Below are 22,144 nucleotides of genomic sequence, written 5' to 3' on the forward strand. Positions count from 1 at the left end.
AGGTCAGAGAGCAGTTGAGGGCCCCGGAGCCCCCCTGGAAAGTTTTCCATCCAGCCCGTCTCGGTTTCCACATCCGTGTGAGTCCTTTATGATGTCGGGGTTGCCAAGGTCTGAGTCCTTTATGATGTGCGGGGTGCCCCGGTCTCACCCCGGGAGCCTCCTCGCTCCTGCCTGCTCCTGGCTACCAGGTGCGCGGCTCTGGCCCCGGCGACCAGCGACTGTTTCTCCACGCGCTGCCGCTTCGCAAAGGCACATTTCTAGGTCAGTGGTCAGGTGCAGCCCGGACGCTGCAACTCGCTCCAGGACTGGGGACTCGTGGCTTGGTGGGCCTCGCAGAGTACTGGGTGCGTCGCCTCCGGGCTCCTCTTTTGGAGAAAGGAGGGAGGGAAAGGCCTTGTGAGACGACTCCAGGAGCGACCAACGACCCCCACAAGGCCCAAGTCCTCCCAGCGCACAGGGAAACAGTCACTTATATGGCAAGAAGGTTGAGAAAGACCCTCCTGTGCCCCCGTGCTGGTCTAGTGGCTATGATTCAGCTCTTTCACCACCGCATCCCGGGTTCGATTATCGGTCAGGGAATTGTTTTGCACTGACTGCCCACCCGCAGTAATTTTTCTTTACTCCGCTGTCAGCCGGCCTGCTCCAAGGGCCAGAGGCAGAACAGTCTCTCTGCTAGGTGCAAACCCTGTCAAAGGAGGGCAAGTCCTGGTGGACGGCCTCTCATGACACACTGCTCTTATTTATCTCCGTGTCATCCGCAGAAGTGGCTTTAGAGAGAGACTGCGCGTCTCCCTCAAGTGTTCACCGCCGTGCAGGGATGCCAGCCTTCGTGGAGCTTGCACCCAAGAAGCCCACCGTCTTTGCCGTCTCCGCCGTCCCGGAGGCGCCGATTGGGCGGAGCTGCAAATAACTAAGAGAGAGGCCAAGCCAAGTCCTGGCGTTTGTGCGTGTCACACGTTGTCAGCTGACACAGGCGGTCAGCTGAGCCTCCTCACCTCCGTTCGCAGCTAACGTGCTTCTTAGGCCTTCGGAAGAGGCGACCGGAGGCCATGTCTGCAAGTTTGGGAGGGGGGTGAGCGGCGGGTGAGCGGCGGGTGAGGTCCTCCAGGACCGCCCTTTTGTTGATTGAGTGGTAGAGGGGGACGATGTTCGCTCATCCAACAAAGACAGCAGGTGGAGTAGACACAAATGGAAAACTGTGGCCGGTGTCCTAAGCAGAAGGCAGGTGTAAAAATCACTAGGACGTCAAAGCGATGGTACCACAGTCAAATCCCACAATGTCTGTCTACACTCTACAAAGGAATTGCGCACGCTCCTCCCTTTTCTATTCAGTATTCCCAAGAAGGGTTGGGGACGAACCCCCCCGTCCACTGTAAGCTCAGAGGGGAGCCGGGGCGAGGGAGGTGAAGTGCACAGACTGGGCAGAGGCGGTGGGTAGAAGCGCTGGGGTGAGAGGGCGCGGTGGCTGCGGGGCGGGATCCGCTGCTGAAAGGACGGCTGGGTTGTCTTGTGGGTGACTGTCGGTGGAATCTTTGGCGGAGAGTGGTTTGGAAGAATGGCGCCGGACAAGCAGAGGGGAAGGTGGTGACCCTGAGCGTGCGGCTACGGGACAGGAGGCTGTGCTGTCCCTCCTTTCCTCTTACCTGGCGGGGGACAGACCGTGGTCAGGAAGGGGGTTCTCCCTGGATGAGGCTAGTCCACCGCACTGCGGCTGCACTGGCCTCTGCGATTTCCCCACACGCGGGGCCCTTGTCTGCGGTGGTGTTCGTGCTACCCGGGGGCTGGGTTCGCACTCTCTCCTGACATACCTTGGCTCACCGCCGACGCGGATATCGCCGCCAGAGACCCTTCGCCGCCCTCCTAGGGATCTTGAGGGCCTTCCTTGTTGTTCTCACCGAAGCTCACAAACAGACAGATGTGAGCTCTCTGTTTTACACGCTGAATTTGGCTATTGGCAAAAAAGCCTGACTCATAGCTTGGGTCTCCTCCGGGCCGGCACACGACTTCCTGACTCCTACCTCCTAGCGCGGCTCTTGGCTCGCGGGCAGGCAGCCTCCACCCAGCTTGGAACCGTTGCAGCCGCAGCCCCCGCAGGCTGGCGGTCAGACACTAGCAGGAAAAGGGACATAAGGCGTCCGTGGTGGGAAAGCATGGGAGACGTCGCTTTCCCACCGGGTGAGAAGGTCTCCCTACAGTCTTTGGAAACAAGATGGATGGAGGCACCCCTTCCAGGACCAAGGCGGCTGCTCCTGAGGCCTGGCTCCGCACGGAGGCTCTTGGGTCCCGCGCGCCCTCTCCTACCCGCGGTAGCAAGAGCTGCTTCACAAACCTCAGCCGGCTTCCTCTTCCGCCTCTGCCTCCTCTTCCGCCTCTGCCTCCTCTTCCTCCCCAGCCGTCCTTGGGACAGCAAGGCCCTCAGCCCATGGGAAAGACTTAGCCTCCTCTCCAGCACTTGGAGAGGGAGTTGGATGCACTTCTTCTAACCCCAGGAGGACAGAGACCCTGAGGCGGGAGGGGACCCCTTCCCTTGCCAGGAGAGGGTAAGGAAGGGAGTCAAGGACATAATTTTCTTCAGCAAATAGTATAAGGGGAAATCTGAGGACACTAAGAGTTTTTAAAACCTTTGCCCCATCACATAAGTAATCTATGATTTTTCCGTTACACAAATCAGCACTCCCACTCCTCCCTCCTTCCCCACCCCCAATCCTGATTCCTGTTTGCAAAGAATGCTCAAAAACACAGAATTATGTATAACAGTTCCCAGTTTACTCAAGAAATTCTGAGATTACAAAGAGACTGTACAAATAAACAAGTGAAGAGAAGAGCCTTGGTGGGTCCAACATAGTATGGCCATGGTTTTATACTCAAAATATAGAAAGACAACCTCAGAATAAGGAAGCTTTTGGAATTGAATAAATCAAGTTTAACATTAGAACGCAGAGAAAAAAAAACTCTCCAAATGTTGCTGATCTTCTGTTTTAAACTACTGTTAGACTGGGGAGCGGGAGAGCAAGGGAATCCGCCAAAGATTTTTGAATGAAAATTCACCACTCCTTGTCTACCATAGTCACACCCCAAGGTCCCTCAGATCGGAATCCTTTGGAAGGAGCGTCCAAGAGGTATAAAGCAAAACCAGAAAAAAAGCAAAACTCACAAATTCTGTAGTTCGTTTTCTCTCATTAAAAATACAAATATCAGGCTAACACCTGTTGACACACAATACCAGGGACACAGAATCCCTCCCGGAAGACCCACGGGCCCACGGAAGGCGCGGATGCCAAGTTGGCATACCTCTGCGTGAGACTGTCTCCGCCGAGGCCCTCATCTCTATGCGGATACCTCCCCACACGCTTCCCTTTTCCTTGGGCCGCTGAAGCCTCTCCGACCAACCACCAAAAAGTCTCCCTGGACCCCGCAGCTTCTCTCCTTCCGGGACCTTCTTGATCTTCGCTCCATAGTGACACGTGGCCTAAGGTAGTGGAAAGCCCAGCACGCGAATCCGTCTGATGGCCTTTGGGTTACCCAGGGGTTTGCCCCGGAGACTAGATGAAAGTAGCAAAGGTTTTAATTCCCAGTATTCAAAACTACAGCAACCTACTGGAAACACTCCTCATTTTCAAGGACAGGCTTCGAGCACAGTTACTGTAAATTCCGGGATTAGTTCGAGCACAGAGAATGCTCCAGAGGTGGCACGCCCCTCAGATTAGCTTGTAGCTGCCACGACCAAGGTCCATAAATGCAGTACAGCCTGGGTAATATAATAACTTTGTTGGGTAGAAAGGTAGTAGCCCTTCCTGCCGGAAGGGTAAGAAGGCCTGCATGGCCGCGAGTGGGACCGAGTCTCCCGCGTGGGAGAAAAAAATTCTGCTGCTGAACTACCAATCCACCACCAGCAGCGGTTTCACCAGATCTAATTTTGAAGAGTCTCTGGAAGAACTCTGAAGCGGAGGTTATAAAAAAGGTTTGCATAGGAAATTCATCCAGGCCTTTGTCTCTGGTCCCAGATCTGGTGAAAACTTCTGGAAATTTCATTTCTTCACTGATGAGGTAATCTTTTTGCCAACTCCTGCCTTGGTGCTTTCCAAACACTTGCCTCCCAACCCTGAGACAAACTGGCTTTCAAAGACCCAGGAGCTGGAGATTTAGGGATGTGTCCAGGTTACTCCAAAAGATCTGTGGGATGATCGAGCTTCTCTTCATCTACACCTCTTTTGAGTCATTTGAAAAAGCCCAGTATCTTCTTTCTAAACTCATGTTTTTAAGAAACCTACAAAAGTGGGAGTGAGTGAAAGTTCACTCCAATATTTCTTTTTTCAACCACACTCTCTTTGGCCACTCCAGGAGACTATGTTGAGTGGCACAGTCATCCCAGGGACCCAGAGCTTTTCTCCTCAGATGCGTCTTTGGAGTCTCCAGTAAAGTCCAAGAATCAAAATGACTGTCATCCAAACTTTTGTGTCTTACAGAGATCTACACAAGAGAGAAAGTGAAAATTTGACTCCAGAATTTCTTCCCTTGGCAAACAGTGGAAGGTTTAGGGCAAGCCTTTGCTTCAAGTGCCTGTTGCTTTGTTAGCTCTGTTTTCCAAAAATATCTGTGTCAGCCTATTATAGAACTTTCCCACCTCCATCCTCCCTGCCCCCTCATGCCTGCCTATACCACTAGAGATTCTCTTTTTGAAAAAACAAAACAAAACAAAACAAACAAACAAAAAACATGAGAGGTTATACCACATGGAGCATTGATGGTTCAATAATAGAATTGCCAACTCCCACGCTGGAGACCGGGGTTCAACTCATAGGGTGAATGCATCTCATGTCTGAATCTCCTCTTGCTCCCTTCTTTGTTTCCTCCCTCCCAAGCTTACATATCTTTGTTACTGGCTGGTGTTGTGAAGTCCCAGGTTCTTGGTGTCTCAAACAAAGAATTGGATGTGACACACAAACACACATGTAGCAAAGCAGCAAAAGACTTATTAAGCACAGTAACACTCTCAGAGAGGGGAGAACAGGCTAACTTCTGCAAAATGAGATCAGCATCAGTTTGGTGAACTTTGGGCTTTGGGTCTTTTTATATGTTTTTTTTTTTTTCTCCTTTTCCTGGGGCTGCCTAATCTCTACCCAGCATGTGCCTTCTGATTGATAGGTGGGTTGCTTAGTTATTTGGCCCCTGTGTGTTTCCCGGTCACCTCCATCCCATAATTTTAAGTACACCCATGATATGCAGTCCATATGCATTAGCTTTAACGAGCTGATTATCATACGGGGTCATTTTAAGCCTACTTTTTCTCTCCCATACCCATGCCTATCTCTGAGGAGCTGCCTCTTACTGGTTTGCTCTGGATCCTGCCAGCCATAAGCTTTTACTCACTACTCCATCTCACTTTTGTTTTCGCTGCTCAACTTCTGTTTATCTTGCTTCTTGCTCACCCACCTCTTTTTTTTTTTTTTAATAAAGTTCTAGGGTACATGTTCACAATGTGCAGGTTTGTCACATATGTATACATATGCCATGTTCGTGTGCTGCACCCATTAACTCGTCATTTACATTAGGTATATCTCCTAATGCTATCCCTACCCCTCCCCCCACCCCACGACAGGCCCCGGTGTGTGATGTTCCCCTTCCTGTGTCCAAGGGTTCTCATTGTTCAATTCCCACCTATGAGTGAGAACATGCAGTGTTTGTTTTTTTGTGAGAATGTTGGTTTCCAGCTTCATCCATGTCTCTACAAAGGACATGAAATCATCCTTTTTTATGGCTGCATAGTATTCCATGGTGTCTATGTGCCACATTTTCTTAATCCAATCTATCATTGATGGACATTTAGGTTGGTTCCAAGTCTTTGCTATTGTGAATAGTACCACAATAAATATACGTGTGCATGTGTCTTTATAGCAGGATGATTTATAATCCTTTGGGTATATACCCAGTAATGGGATGGCTGGGTCAAATGGTATTTCTAGTTCTAGATCCTTGAGGAATTGCCACACTGTCTTCCACAATGGGTTGAACTAGTTTACAGTCCCACCAACAGTGTAAAAGTATTCCTATTTCTCCACATCCTCTCCAGCACCTGTTGTTTCCTGACTTTTTAATGATCGCCATTCTAACTGGTGTGAGGTGGTATCTCATCGTGGTTTTGATATGTGTTTCTCTGATGATGAGTGATGATGAGCATTTTTTCATGTGTCTGTTGGCTGCATAAATGTCTTCTTTTGAGAAGTGTCTGTTCATATCCTTTGCCCAGTTTTTGATGGGGTTGTTTGTTTTTTTTCTTGTAAGTTTGTTGAGTTCTTTGTAGATTCTGGATATTAGCCCTTTGTCAGATGAGTAGATCGCAAAAATTTTCTCCCATTCTCTAGGTTGCCTGTTCACTCTGATGATAGTTTTTTCTTTTTTTTCTTTTTTTGCTGTGCAGAAACTCTTTGGTTTAATTAGATCTCATTTGTCTATTTTGGCTTTTGTTGCCATTGCTTTTGGTGTTTTAGACATGAAGTCCTTGCCCATGCCTATGTCCTGAATGGTATTGCCTAGGTTTTCTTCTAGGCTCACCCACCTTTTTAACCTGCTTCTGCTCCTACTCAGTTCACCCTTTATCCAACTTCCACTTCCCTCTGCTGCTCTCCTGCCTCACCTTGACTCTTCGTTGCTTTGCCTATTGCACACCGAATTTACTGCAAATAAAACTCTCTCTGAGAAGGATGCTGCTGCGTACTGCATCGTGCATCCTCCATCTTCTACTCCACTTGTGGAGTTCCATGGTATGAGCAGTAGAGTAGCAGGAGCTGGAGCAGAGGTGGTGTTGGGTGAAACTCACACAGTGAAATTTCACTTATGCAAATGCTCAAGCACTTGTGAGAGGTTAGAATTAGCTCTTTCTTTGGAATGAGCTATTTCAGTGAGATGTTAAAGTGTAAGCTCTTTCACCAAATAAATATTTATGTGCTCAGGGTGAGTGAAAGAAAGGGGTAAATAAGGATTAGTGCTGCAGGGTCAGAGCTAATGACACAAGCTTCTCTCCTCAGGCCTATTCATTTGAGATACATCTCAGGCACTTAAGCACAGCAATGCTAAGTTGGTGCTGATTATATACATACATACATATAAATATATAGAAAGCATATAATATAAATATTACATACGTAAATATAAATTGTAGCAATAAAATCAACACCAAGCTTGTTTTTAATCATTCACTCAAAATACATTGAACAGCTACTGTGCAGTGTTGGGACTGCTTAGAAACTTAAGACAAAATACTGGGCATGATAATGTGTGCCTGTAGTCCCAGCTACTCAAGATGCCTAGGCAGGAGGATGGCTTGAATTCAAGAGTCCAAGTGCAGCCTGGGCAACATAGTGAGATTCAGTCTTTTTTTTTTTTTTTTTTCTGAAATGGAGTCTCACCCTGTGGCCCAGGCTGGAGTGCAGTGGCACAATCTTGCCTCACTGCAACCTCCACCTCCTGGGTTCAAGTGATTCTCCTGCCTCATCCTTCTGAGTAACTAGGATTACAGGCATGCGCCACCACACTCAGCTGATTTTGTATTTTTAGTAGAGATGGGGTTTCACCATGTTGGCCAGGCTGGTCTCGAACTCCTGACCTCAAGTGATCCACCCACCTCGGCCTCCCAAAGTGCCGGGATTACAGGCACGAGCCACCATGCCCAGCCAAGACCCAGTCTTTAAAATAATGACATAAAATAAACACATAAACCTCAAACAAACAAAACACAAACTATGATTTCAATCATTCTGAAGCTCTTGATCTAGTAGATGAGTTATATATATATATATATGCCAAAAATATTACAATTTTAGAGAAGTGTTATAGGGTCTAATGTTTAATAACTTCTGGCATTTGACTGATGGTTTTCAAAGCTCTTTCCCCATTTTCCAGGGGGCATAAATTAAGGCAAATTTTTTTAGTATTTACTAAATTTGGGCTTCTTCATATGCAAGGGGATTATGATAATAATACTTACCTTGTGAGGACAGTATGAGGACTAAACAAAATTGTGTATTTATAGCTTTGGCCAATCCCCATACACACTGAGCGCTCAACCAGGTGTTAGCTACCAGATTTTAAATTTTTAATTATGTTTATAGTTTTTAAGGTAACATTTACATTCATTGAATGTTAACTGAATGTTTTTGATGAATGAATACACTTATGTAATTCATAGCCCTATCAAGACAGACCATTTTTAGCACCCAGAAATTTATCTTGTGTACCTTCCCAGTGAATCCCCTGCTAGAAGGAACTGCTGTTATGATTTTTTCACCACAGATTAATTTTGCCTTTTCTGGAATTTCAAATAAATGGGATGGTATGTACTCTTTTGTGTCATTTATTTATCTTCAGATACTTTAAAATAAAAAGGTCCAATTGGGGATGTAGTAAAAACCTCCTTCCCACCAGTAGCCACCAGTCAAGATTCTTTCCCTCTCTCTCTCTTTTTTTTTTTGACAGGATCTTGCTCTGTCATCCAGGCTGGAGTGCAGTGGCATGATCATGGCTCACTGCAGCCTCTCAACCTTCTGGGCTCAAGCAATCCTCCCACGTCAACCTCCCAAATAGCTGGGACTACAGGTGTCCACCACGCCCAGCTAATTTTGCTTGTATTTTGTGTAGAGACAGGGACTCACGAAGTTGCCCAGGCTAATGTCAAACTCCTGAGCTCAAATGATCTGTCAGCCTTGGCCTCCCAAAGTGCTTGGATTACAGGCATAAGCCACTGTTCCTGGCTTGGTCTTCCTCTCTTGAAGCAACCAATATTATTAGTTTTATGTGGACCATCCCATGGCTATCATTATTAATTCAGGTGTTTATACAATGCTCTCTGAGAACTCAGTTTTAAAGATTACCCAAAGAATCCCTGCGACAACCCAGCCTAAAACGATATAAAATCAGTTTTAATATAACTGAAGTTTTTAGATTCTGACTCTAAATATTAGATTGTGACATTTTACCTTTCTCTGACTTTATGCTAAATTTACTTCAACTTCTAACATCTATCGTTCTCATTTATGAACAAATATGTATTTCACAAATGTGGAAATACAACCATGAGCCAAACAAAACCAAATCCTGGACTTATGGAGCTGATGGTAAAAAATTCCCCAAGATAACCACTGGATTACAGTTTTATGCAATGTGATAAGAGTAAGGGACCACCGTAGGGAGGTCAGAAGTTGCCTCTCAGAGGTGGAGACTACAGCTGTTGTCAGAAGGATGAGGGTTGGAAGAATCTTCAGGCACAGAGCAAAGCATGAGCAAAAGCTCTGTGGAGTCCAGGAAGCTGGGTAAATAGGAATAAAAGAGGCCAGTTTGGCTGGAGCAGAGAGAAAAGAATGGAATTGGTCTGACCTGTGAGAAGAGATGGAGAGGTGGGCAAGGTGCCTGGCCATTCAGGGCTTGGTTAGTTAGGAGGTTTTGTCTAAGAGAATGGGAAGGTGTTTAAGTGGTTTGGGCTGGGAAGTGACAGGGTTCACATTACATTTTGAAAAAGCCACTCTGCCTGTTGTGTTGAGATTAGAGAGGTGATAAAGGGGATATGGGTAAACCACAGGGAGACTAGGTCAGTTGTCCCTCCACCCCCACTCCCCAGGTGAAGGTAGCCTAGACTAGGGTGGTGATGGAGGAGACAGAAGAGGACAGATTCAAGGAAAATTTGGAAGGTAAAAACCAGTAGGATTTGCTGATGGATGGAATACAGGAGGGGAGAGGTAGATTATCAGGGATGTATCTTAGTTTTCTTATAGAAGATGGATTCAATTGCAATGAAATTGTTAATTGAAATTTACTTTAAATAATGGCACGACCTAAAGTTATGCAAACATTTGCCTTAGATAAAATTTCAAGTTTTCAAAGTTTTTAGCTGGGTGGACAGCATGGCTTTACTTCGTATGTCTTGGTTATTTCCTAATCTTGTTGAAAAAAAAGTTTTTCTTTTTCTCAAAGGCTTATTTCAGTGGAAGCCCATCTGCGAAATGTGTTATAAATTTAAATTGGAAAATACAAGTGCCATCGACACGTTGGTTACTGTTTTTGCGAGTGACCTAAGGCCACCTCTCGGAGGAGCTGGGGCTGCCTTCTGAAGCCTGCGCGTCTGCGGCCCGAGCCTGCAAGTCAGACTACGGGGCGGTGCGGAAGCGCGAGGCCTGGAGTCCTAAACGCCCGGTAGCTCCCGGCTCCCAAGGGGGTGTGTCTCCCGCCTCTTTAACCTGGCAGGGGCGGTTCCAGTGGCCGGGGAAATCAGCGAATTGCAGGGTCAAGGGCTGGTGCTTTGAAAAAGAGGCGGAGGGGAGAGAGGGATTTCCCCGTCCCCGCTGCACTCCATCCTCCGTTACTCGTTTTCTCAGCCCCTGCGGCCCCTAACCTGCTCCAACCCGTTGTGCGGTAGAGGCGGCAGTGTCCTTTTAAGTCCCTGCTACGCCTGCGCTGGGCGGCGGTAGAGACAGCGGCGGTGCTGGGACGGGTAGGTGAGGGTCGCGAGGCTGCCTGAGCTTCTGAGTGAGCCTGGTGCTTTTGGGAACGCGGGACGGGCCACCTGCGGCGCCAAGAGCAAGGCCGAGGCACCGCGCCGCTGCCGCCTGGATGGGAAGTTAAGGCTTATTGCGAAGTACACCCAGCGTTCCGAGGTGAGGGCGCTGCGCCAGGCCAGGCGGGCGGCGAGTCTGGGACCTGCGGGCGCACAGCTGGGCTGAGGCGCGGCTCGCGGGGGCCCCCGCAAGTTTTGCCACGCGAATGGGGCTGACGCGCCAGGCCCCGCCGGGGCCTACTTTCCCTGCGCTGGATTCCTCGCTTGCGGCTGCCGCCCGCAGCCCTCCTCTCATGGGCGCTGGGGAAGAAACTCGCTGGCGGGTGTTCTGTGGCATCCCAGGGAGTGGAGGAACGGAGCAGCTTGGGGGGCACGTCCTTGGAAGTCCTGTGGAGCACACTGACCCCACACCCCACCCTCGAGGAGGTTCCTTCTGGGAACCTGAGGGGCAAGAGTGCTCGCGCCCCTGACTTGCAAAGTTGGGGTCTTTATTGGCCTCAGGGATTGTGCTCCTGGCGGTGTCTCCAGGCTGGTGATGGGCAAGCCAGGTGTGCCAGGTCCAGGATGCACGTGAGGAGCGTTTGTAGCCATCACTGAATCACCTCATGACTAGCGGGACAAGCGTCAAATTCACAGCAGGATTTCTGGTAGGTTGGACTGTGGTGTTGGTGTTTGCAGTCCAAAGAGTTGCTGTGATTTTCCTGTGCCTGTCTGTCTGTCTTTCTTTCCTTGAGGCTTCTTAGATCATCTCATTTGGCGTCCTTTCACCCAAGAGTTAACCAAGACTTTTGGAATGGTTTCCTCGCTTTCCTCCTACCTTTTGCTGGTGGAGCTGCTTTTGAAAAGAAGCACTTTAAGAGGCTGACGCGGCGGATCATGAGGTCAGGAGATTGAGACCATCCTGGCTAACACAGTGAAAACCCGTCTCTACTAAAAATATGAAAAATTAGCAAGGTGTGGTGGCGGGCGCCTGTAGTGCCAGCTACTCGGGAGGCTGAGGCAGGAGAATCTCTTGAACCCGGGAGGCGGAGGTTGCAGTGAGCCGAGGTATCTTGTCACTGCACTCCAGCCTGGGCGACAGAGCGAGACTCCCTCTAAAAAGAAAAGAAAAGAAAAAAAAGGCCTTTTCTTGCAGTGGTATCTTTTCTTTGAGTTACAGTGTTGTTCATCCTTTCTTTGCCGAAAGAATGAATCCCACTGCTTCACGAAGTTAAAGAAAACTGATGTGCTGGTAGTTTTTAATCTTTGTTCTGAGGTGATATGCATTAATAACTTTCTTTTTGTTTTTAAATTTAATTAGTAAAATTTCACCAGTGAACCAAAAGCTTTTTTTTCTATTCTAAAATCCTAGCTTTCAGATTTCTGAGAACTTCGTGTCAAAGAAATCTTCGAAAAGTTACTGAAGAATACAGAGGAAGTTCACAATTTTAAATGTGCAGGTGGCCTGGGTGCGGTAGATCACACCTGTAATTCCAGCATTTCGGGAGGCCAAGGTGGGCGGATGACTTGAGCCCAGGAGTTCCAGACCAGCCTGGGCAAAATGCCATCTCTACTAAATATACAAAAATTAACTGCGTGGTCAAAAGAGCCCGGGAGGTTGAGATTGCAGTGAGCGGTGATCATGTCAGTGCCCTGTGGCCTGGATGGCAGAGTGCGACCCTGTCTCCAAAAAAAAAAAAAAAAAAGTACAGGTCATGAGTTTTTACTAAATGAACCACCACAGATTAAGAAATAGAACATTACTATATTGGGGTATATATGTAGGAGTGGCATTGTTGGTTTTAGAGCTATATGAATGATAAAACTTTAGTATTACATATTGCCGAACATTTTCCCAAAGTGGTTTTACCAGTTAGCAGGGAATATTCCAGTTACCCCACATCCTTGCTGATGCTTGTCAGTTAAAAATTATTTTGTTATTCTAGTAGAGGTACAGTAATATATCAATGTGGGTTCAACTTCCATTTTCCTGGTATTGAGATTGAGTATCTTTTATTGCCATTTATATGTCCTCTTTTATGAAGTGACTGTTTAATCTTTTTATCCAGTTTTCATTGATATGATTTTCTGTTGATTCGTAATACTTTATTCTGGATATGCCTGCTTTCTAGGATATATATGAACTGCATTTCTCTTTTTTCAAACTGCAGCTTGCGTTTTCACTCTTTTAATGGTGTTTTTTCATGAATGGAGATTCTCTAAATTTTTTTTTCTTTTTGAGACAAGATCTCACTCTATTGCCCAGGCTGGAGTGCAGTGGTACAATCACAGCTCAGTGCAACCTCAACCTCCCAAGGCTCAGGTGATCCTCCTGCCTCAGGCCCTAAGTAGCTGGGACCTACAGGAGACCACCACCATACTTAGCTGTTTTTTGTATTTTTAGTAGACATGGGGTTTTGCCGTGTTGCATAGGCTGGTCTGGAATTCCTGGGCTCAAGTGATACACCTGGCTCGGCCTCCCAAAGTGTTGAGATTACAGGCATGAGCCACTGCACCTGGCGGAGTTTCTTAATTTTAATGAAATTATACTTTATCAATCTTTTCCTTTATGGTTACTGCTTTTTGTGTCCTGTTTAAGAAATCAATGCCTAGTCTAAGAGTATGAACACATTTTTCTGTTAGCCTTAATGAAATATACTCTTATCAATCTTTTCCTTTATGGTTACTGCTTATTGTGTCCTGTTTAAGAAATCAATGCCTGGCCAGGCGCAGTGGCTCACACCTGTAATCCCAGCGCTTTGGGAGGCCTAGGCAGGTGGATCACGAGGTCAGGAGTATGAAACCAGCCTGGCCAACATGGTGAAACCCCGTCTCTACTAAAAATACAATAATTAGCCGGGTGTGGTCGTGGGCACCTGTAATCCCAGCTACTCAGGAGGCTGAGGCAGGAGAATTGCTTGAACCCGGGAAGCGGAGTTTGCAGTGAGCCAAGATTGTGCTACTGCACTCCGGCCTGGTTGACAGAGCAAGACTGTCTTGTACAAAAAAAGAGACAGAAAGAAAGAAAGAAAGAAAGAAAGAAAGAAAAAAGAAATCAATGCCTAGCCTAAGAATATGAACTCATTTTTCTATATTAATCTTGTAGCAATTTTATTTTAGTTTTTGCATTTTTTTTTGAGACAGGGTCTCACTCTATTGCCCAGGCTGGAATGTGGTGGCATAATCTCAGCTCACTGCAGCCTCCACCTCCTGGCTCAAGCAATCCTCCCACCTCAGCCTCCTGAGTAGCTGTGACTATAGGCATGTGCTGTCATGCCTGGCTAATTTTTGTATTTTTTGTAGAGATGGGGATGCAACATGTTTCCCAGGTTGGTCTTGAACTCTTGGGCTCAAGTAGTCTGCTTGCTTCAGCCTCCCAGAGTGCTGGGATTATAGGCACGCGCAACCATGCCCGGCTAATTTTTTATTTTTTGTAGACGTGGTCTTCCTATGGTGCCCAGACTAGATTCAAACTCCTGGGCTCAGTTGATTCTCCCACCTTGGCATCCTGAAGTGTTGGGATTACAGGTGTGAGCCATCACATCTGTCCATTTTAGTTTTAATAATTTTTATATTTTTTCTAATTTAAAACAGGTGCTAAAATGTCTTACAGCTATTATTTGTAAATATAGTATTGATTATTGTTATTATGATTATTTTGTATGTGTTCAATCTCATTTTCAACATAAGCTCCTGGAAATTAGAGATTTTGTCTCTTTTATTCACCACTGTATTCTCAGTACTTGACCTTGCCTGGCATGAAACAGATATTGAATAAATATCTGTTAAATGAATGAATGAATAACGTACTAATACCGTATTCAACAATCTCCAAGTATGACAGTTTTCACCATCTAACAAATAAAATAGCTTGTATAGAGCAGAATCATAGTCAACCTGCCAAAAAGGTATATGTCAATGAAAAATAAACCTTTTTATGTGTAGCTGCTAAGATTTTGGGGCTTTTGTTACTGTAGCATAACCTAGTGAAAGCTCAGTGAGACAGTGTATAGAATATACATGTACAGATAGACCAGATAGACCAATAGATGAGATTCCAAAGATGGTTCAATAAGCATTAAGCAACTACACCCACACTCTCTTAATTCCCTAACAGAAATAATCAAATTCTTGTTCACTAAGATCTGCCTCAAATACTTTGTGAAAACTTCCCTGGCTACTCAAGTATTTAGTCAGGACTCTATTTTTTCCCCACAGGCTGGAGTGCAGTGGTGTCATCATAGCTCAGTAACCTCTAACTCAAGGCTCAAGGAATCCTCCTGCCTCAGACTCCCGAGTAGCTGAGACTACAAGTGTGCACCACCATGCTCGGCTAATTTTTCATTTTTTATTTTCAGAGACGGGGTCTTACTATGTTGCCCAGGCTGGTCAGGACTGTTTTTGTTTTTTGTTTTTTTTGTTTTTTTTTGAGATGGAGTCTCACTCTGTCACCCAGCCTGGAGTGCACTGACAAGATATCTCGGCTCACTGCAACCTCCGCCTCCTGGGTTCATGCCATTCTCCTGCCTCAGCCTCCCAAGTAGCTGGGACTACAGGCACCTGGCAACACACCTGGCTAATTTTTTGTATTTTTAGTAGAGACGGGGTTTCACTGTGTTAGGCAGGATGGTCTCGATCTCCTGACTTCATGATCCACCTGTCTTGGCTTCCCAAAGTGCTAGGATTGCAGGTGGTCAGGACTGTTGATTACATATGACAGAAACCCAACCAACTCTAGTTCCCCACCACCTTTCAACCTGCTCCTCCCTGGGTCTTCCCAGTCTCTGTAAATGGCAGCTCCATCCTTCAAGTTGCTGATGCCCCAAATCTCAATGTTAACCTTGATTTCTTTCTTTTATTTCATAGGCAATCTGAAGGCAAATCCTATTTAGACCCAGGCAAAGGTTCCTGGTGACCCAGGCTCTCACCAGCTGATTGTCCCTTACCGTCCTCCTGAGGGTGTCTGGAGCTTCAGTGCTGTGTGCTCTTGGCCTCCACCCTTGGGGTGCCACCGACTCCCACTGTCCAGGGCTTCCAGTGGACTCTCTGAGGCACTGACGTAGAAACTTCCCCATTCAGTGCACCAAGAGCAGCCTCACACGGTGTGGGCCGACATGAAGAGCTGCCAGATCCAACAGGTAAAAATCCCGAGGCATTGCCAGCTTGATGGGGTCAGAGGGCCCTCTTTCTATTATGACTCAGATGTGAAGGGAAGATGCCAAGGTCCCTAAACATCTCAGGGCCTTGCCTGGCATGAAACTGATATTAAATAAATATTTGTTAAATGAATGAACAAATATTCACAGCCTGTGCTGCCCGCAACCTGCAGTGCTGTGGTCAGGTGAAAGTGATTTTACTTCAGGAGAGGACAGTGTTCTCTCCAGAACTTTTCCTTAGTAGCTAGATCTGCATCCCTCTCCTGTCTCTTCCCCTCTCAACCCCCATTCTCTGCCTCCATTCCTCTGTGTTTCCACCCGCTGTACCCTTTCACCTGCTTTCTCCTCTTCAGCTTTTGTGGCTCACCCCCTCCCTGTCCACCCGCATCCCCCAGATTAAGGCCCCTGCTCTGTCCTGGGTGGGGAGATGTGTCTGGTTTTAGGCAGTGCCGTCTAGATGTGTCCAGGATGGGGAAACATGGCTCATTTGCCAGTATAATAGGTTAAAAGAGTGGCCACTTTTGAAGGCCTTTCCCATCTCCAATTCCAGAATCCTGTAGGACTTAGAATTTATGGGCCACGGTGGAATTCTTGGTTCCCCAGGACCTTGTGGTGGACACCTTCTTTCACTGGGCATTCATGGGGTGACTATTAGGTACCAGGCCCTGGTCTGGGCTAGAGGCCCCATAATGAGTAAATCTCAGGTCACTACCCAATGGAACCCACCACTGCAGGCATTGAGAGGGGGAGAAAGAAAGGGGCATGGCCTGTTTGTGTCCTTCTCACGTGATCACCCACTGGGTCCTGGGGGAGTGGGAACCAGTGCAAGGAGAGAAGTCCAGTGAGAATGGCAAATGGATTATGTCAGACCCAGGGGCTGAGGCCCCCAACTGCAGCTGGGTAGCTTCTGGAGTGGACAAGGAGCAGCAGGAAAAGTCATGGCCTGGTGTTCTGGAGTCCACCATCTCATTTCATTCTTGTGGGCACCAGAACTTATCCAAAGATAAGACTCAGTGTCTCTGGCAACAGTGGGCCAGAGAGAGAATGTGTTTCAGAGGAGGAGGAAGGGATTTTACCCCATGGAAGCAGTATATGGTTTTACGGTAGTGCGTCTCTCTCTAATAACTAGTTAGCATGTTCCTGTTAATGGAAAATATTGGTGGTGTAAGTTCCCCTGGATGTTCTCATCTTCATGTACATTTGTTAATTTCCTTCCTTCCTTCTTTCCTTCCTTCCTTCCTTCCCTACTTCCCTCCAACTCTCTCTCTCTTTATTCTTTCCCTCCCTCCTCCCAACCTGCCCTCCCTCCCTCCCTTCCTTCCTTCTTCCTTTCCTCCCTCCCTCTATTCTTTCCTTTCTTCCTTTCTTCTTTCCTTTTTCTTTCTCTCTCTCTCATGCTGTCTGTTTTTCTTTCCTTTTTGTTCTACTTTTTTGAATAGACCACACTGTACTGAAACCTACATTATTTACCAAAATCTCTGGAGCTGCTTCTGTCTTGCAGGCAGGGAGCTCATCGTGTAGCCCTGAGCTCCTTCCAGCCCCCTCCTTTGATTTGTGGGTGCCACTGGGGCAGCTGCTGAGTCTCAGTGGTTCCTAGTCTTCATCAAGTTCTGCCCACCCAGATGGTTTGTACCTGTCCTTACCAGAAGCCTGCACTGTCTAGATTGCTGAGGCTGCTTCTACCTAACTGATCTGCTAGCTGTGTTCCAGGGGCACCCCAGGGTTAGAGGTAAATGGCACAGGCATTGAAATCTCCAACTGCTCTGACTCCAGGTTGGTGCACTTCAATGCCAAGTACTAACCACACAATAACAGGATGCCACCAAAACCTTGATATGGGGCTGCTGCATCCTAATTAAAAAAATTAATAGACATTATTTTTTAGAACAGTTCTAGGTTTACAGAAAGATGGAGTGGATAGTACAGAGAGTTCTCCTAGGCTCCCCTGTCCTCCAGCACACAATTTCCCCTATTAGTATGTTGTATTAGTGTAGCCCATTCATTACAATTTATGAACCACTGTTGATACATCATTATCGACTAAAGTCCATAGTTTACATTAGAGTTCATTCTTTGAGTTTCACAGATTATGGGTTTTGGCAATTACATAATGTCCTAAATCCCCAATACAGCATCATGCAAAATAGTTTCACTGCTGAAAATTCCCTGTGCTTCACCATTTCATGTCTCCTCCTCTCCTCCATCCCTGACAACCACTCATCATTTTACTATTTCTATCTTTTTGACTTTCCAAGAATGTCCTAGAGTTGGAATCGTACAGGATGTAGGTTTCCAGACTGACTTCTTTCTAGCATTATGTACTTTAAGTTCCTCCATGTCTTTTCATGGCTTGATAGCTTGTGTTTTAAAAATCACTGAATCAGATTTCATTGTATGGCTACAACACAGTTTGTTTATTAATTCACTTGGTGAAAGACATCTTGGGTACTTCCAAGTTTTGGCAATTATGAATAAAATTGCTCTAAGTACTTATGTGCAGGATTTTGAGGGAACTTAACTTTTCCAGAGTGACTGTACTCTTTTGATTTCCACTAGCTATGGAGAGTTCTGGTTGCTCCTCGTCTTTGACAGCATTTGGTGTGTTCAACTTTTTGCATTTTAGCCATTCTAATAGGTTTACAGTGATATCTCATTGTTGTTTTAATGTGCAATTCCCTCACGACAAATGATTTTGAGCGTCTTTTTCATATGCTTATTTGCCATCTGTATATCTTATTAATGAGGTGTTCAGATCTTTCACCTACTTTTTTTTTTTTTTTTGCTTTGTGTTGTTTAGTTCTCAGAATTCTTCACATATTTTGGACAGCAGTTTTTCCATCAGATTATTTTGTAAATATTTTCTGCCAGTCTGTGACTTGCTTTTTCCATTCTCTTAACAGTGTCTTTCACAGAGCAGAAGTTTTTAATTTTAATGAGGCTCAACTTAATTTTTTTTCATTAGTAGATTGTGCTTTTGGTTTTGTATCTAAGAAGCCATCATCGAACCCAAGATCCCCGAGATTTTTCTCCTATGTTATCTCCTAGGATTCTTATGGTTTTGCATCTTACATTTACAAGTAAGATTTATTTTATAAAGGGTAGAACATGCATACCTGTATCTATCTATCTATCTATATATTTGCATGTGGTTGTCCAGCTGTTCTAGCACCACTAGTTGGAAAGGCTATCTTTGCTGTTTTAAATTGCCTCTAAACCTTCATGGAAGATCAGTGGACTGTGTGTAGGTCTGTTTCTGGGCTCTGTATTCTTTTCCATGGATCTATTTGTGTGTGTTTTCTCTTTTCACCAACTTCACCCTATTTGGGCTACTGTAGCTTAATATAAGCCCTGAAGTTGGTAGTGCCAAACTTCAGGGAGTTTTTCTGAACTTCATGATGAGAACCTAGTTGAGATCATTGTAGTAAAACTTGGAAATGTGTGATATTCCCTCTTAGTTGGTTTTCAAGGAGTTTTCAGTGCTCTAGCCAGGCCACCCTGAGCTTCTAGTAATCTGTCAATACCATTTAAGTGCTCCTCACACTTGCTGTCCCCAGTAGCTTCTCTTCCCTGTGAGCTGTGACTCCTTGTGTGTTAGCCTGTCTTTCTCATTTTTCAGGTGGCAGTTTTCCCTGTGACCTCAATTCTCTGGTCCACCCTAGAAGGGTTGACTTTCAGTTCATTCAGCTTTTTTCTAGCTGTGAGGACAAGTCATGACCGCCTAGCTCTTTCCATGTTGGAATAGAAACCCAAAAGTTCATTTAAAGAATTACTTGTTATAAAAGTCACCCATTGTCAATGTACAACTCAATGATTTAAGTTGATTTATCGAATTGTGCAGCCATCAGCAGAGTTCTACTTTAGCACATTTTGTCACTTCCCAAATTCCTTTGAACCTCTTTGTAGTCATTTCCTAATCCCTGGTACCCATGACTGGGTCTGAATAGAATAAATAATTGGAAAACAGACTTCATTGTATTTACATTTTCCTGTGTTTGGGACTTTATATAGTGGACTATTATGTTCGTTTTGGGCCAAGTAGAGAAGAGATTGCATTCTAGGGATGATTTTTGGGGGAACATAATATTAGTCCTGTTTATGGCTCTCCTTGAATTGGTTCATCTGTGCTGGTGACTGGTATTTGCTACCAAACCTTGTCTGGTGAGCACAAGAAAAGGAATTTTAAAAAATCTGCTATTAAAATCGAGGTGATAAATTTTCATATAATAATATGTGAAGTAATGAACCATCTTTATTTTTTATTTATTCATTTATTTATTTTGAGATGGAGTTTTTCCTCTGTTCCTCAGGATGGAATACAATGGCACGATCTCAGCTCACTGCAACCTCCACCTCCTGGGTTCAAGTGATTCTCCTGCCTCAGCCTCCTGAGTAGCTGGGATTACAGGCACCTGCCACCACACCTGGGTAATTTTTGTATTTTTGTAGAGACAAGGTTTCTCCAACTGCCCAAGTTGGTCTCTAACTCTAGACCTCAAGTGATCCACTTGCCTTGGCCTCCCAAAGTGCTAGGATTACAGACATGAGCCATGGCCTGAACTGAACCATTTTTATTCTTTCAGAAATGTGATTGATAACAGTAAAGCCACACTCTTCACATACCTGAAATACCCCTCACTGTCTTCTTCAGGTGTCAAGGGCTCTGGAACAGCCACATAAAGGTGAGGGCAATGTTTTTACTGTAGTTCTTTCATTGATTGATTGATTGATTGAATTTTTTTCTCTTAGAGGGGTTAGCATCCATGTATCTAAAATTGAAATTCAAGAGGAGAGACAGGCACCTGTACTAGTTTTCTCTTGCTGCCTATTATCACATTACCACAAACCAGTGGTTTGAAACCACAGAAGTCTGGAATGAAGTGGCTGGATTCTCTGATGAGAGTCATGTGAGGCTAAAATCCAGGAATGGGCTGGCTGTATTTTTTTATAGAGCTCAAGTTATTTTTCCAAGTTCACTACAGATACTGAAGGCCTTCCTATTCTTGTTTCTGGGGGACTGAGGGCCCTTTGTCTTTGCTGACTGTCAGCCGGGAGACACTCTGACTCCAGAGGCCACCTGCTTTCCTCCTTACCTCTCTTTTCCATCATCAACCAATAATAACTCATGGAGTCCTTCTCAAGCTCCTACCTTCTCTGAGTACAGATCCTTGACATAATTCCCTTACCTCCTTTGACCTGTGAAACTGAGCTAACAGCTTATCTGCCCCTGATTTGAAATGATGGGACAGACAGAATAACAACTACAGTGATTCTAGTTCAAAATGAGGGAAGATGGAGGGGATAAAGAAGTCACTGACCTAAAATAGTTTGGAAATGGAGCTGGGCAAAATCCAGCAGGAGTTTCTTAATTAGGATCCACAGCCTGGGACTGACCTGCCATCCTGTGGGTCTTTGCCTCTGGGCTCTCTGCTCTGCATTTCTTGAAACCATTATTGTTTATCTTTTTTCTCACACTCTTTTGTGTGTGGCTCCTGTTGCACTCAAAATGTTTTTGAGATTCATCCATGTTGTTTTGTGTGTCAACAGTTTGTTCCTTTAGCCATTCCATGGAATGAATGTGTCAAAGTTTATTGATCCATTCTTGTACTGACAGATACTTGAATGTTTCCAGTTTTTCCTATTGTGAATAAAACTGCTATGAACATTCTTGTATAAATCATTTTCTGGGCGTATGTTTTAATTTCTCTTGGATAAATGCTTAGGAATTACTGAGTCATAGAATAGGTAGTTGTTTAGTTCTGTAAGAATATGCCAGACATTTTTTCCCAAAGTGTTTATACTATTGTACATTCCAACCATTAATGTATGAAGGTGAGAAAGCTTTTGCTACTTCCAAAGAGACCTGTCTATATACATGTAATTTTTTCTAACTGGAGACAGGCTGATGACTTCAGGGACATGAGCCTGGGATACAGGACACCTGTCATCACCACCACCATGAAGTTGGGATTCAGGAAGGAGGTTAATTATGTAACAAATCCTGTGACCAGCATGAGCTTCTGTCAGGCCACACAGGGCACTCAAGTGAACAGAGCATAGGGGGCCCTGGGGTCATGGTAAGAAAGTGTCTCATTGGTAAAACCTTTTCCCTTGGGGAGGTAAATAAAATCTTTGTTCCTTTTTGGTAGCCCTTGAAGATAAGGATGGTCAAAAGAAAATATCATATCTGCAGAAACTCAGATCTTGGAAAGATTTACTAGTTGGGAATGCAATGTCAATGCCAAGAAGTAGCTGCCGGTTGTGATCAAATGTGAGCCTATGGATCAAGGTGCATCCTCAATCACAGAGAGCTTTTTGAAAGATGCTCTCAGTAGTTTTTCCAGGAAAGAGATGGGTCCTTTATTTTTCTCTCTAATCTAGCCCATATGCTTAGCTAAGAAGGTTTCTTCATATCACTTTAAATGATGATGTCCCTTGTTCAACAATTTTCTAAGCATTCTTTAGATAA

General features: G+C 45.4%; 1 long non-coding RNA gene across 2 annotated transcripts; it reads left to right on the forward strand.

The window, feature by feature from the left end:
• Positions 1–6,261: 6,261 nt before the first annotated feature.
• On the forward strand, positions 6,262–21,349 carry LOC129525791 (uncharacterized). 2 transcript variants are annotated; one of them, XR_008670268.2, is made up of 4 exons: positions 6,262–11,190; positions 15,389–15,660; positions 19,986–20,103; positions 20,259–21,349. It is a non-coding gene; the product is annotated as an uncharacterized lncRNA (long non-coding RNA). The 2 variants fall into 2 exon arrangements; XR_008670267.2 differs by having other exon boundaries at positions 6,262–10,643; positions 20,259–21,348.
• The last annotated feature ends 795 nt before the right edge of the window (positions 21,350–22,144 follow it).

Source organism: Gorilla gorilla, chromosome 1 (assembly GCF_029281585.2).
Source record: "Gorilla gorilla gorilla isolate KB3781 chromosome 1, NHGRI_mGorGor1-v2.1_pri, whole genome shotgun sequence".
In the NCBI taxonomy this organism is placed as follows: Eukaryota; Metazoa; Chordata; class Mammalia; order Primates; family Hominidae; genus Gorilla; species Gorilla gorilla.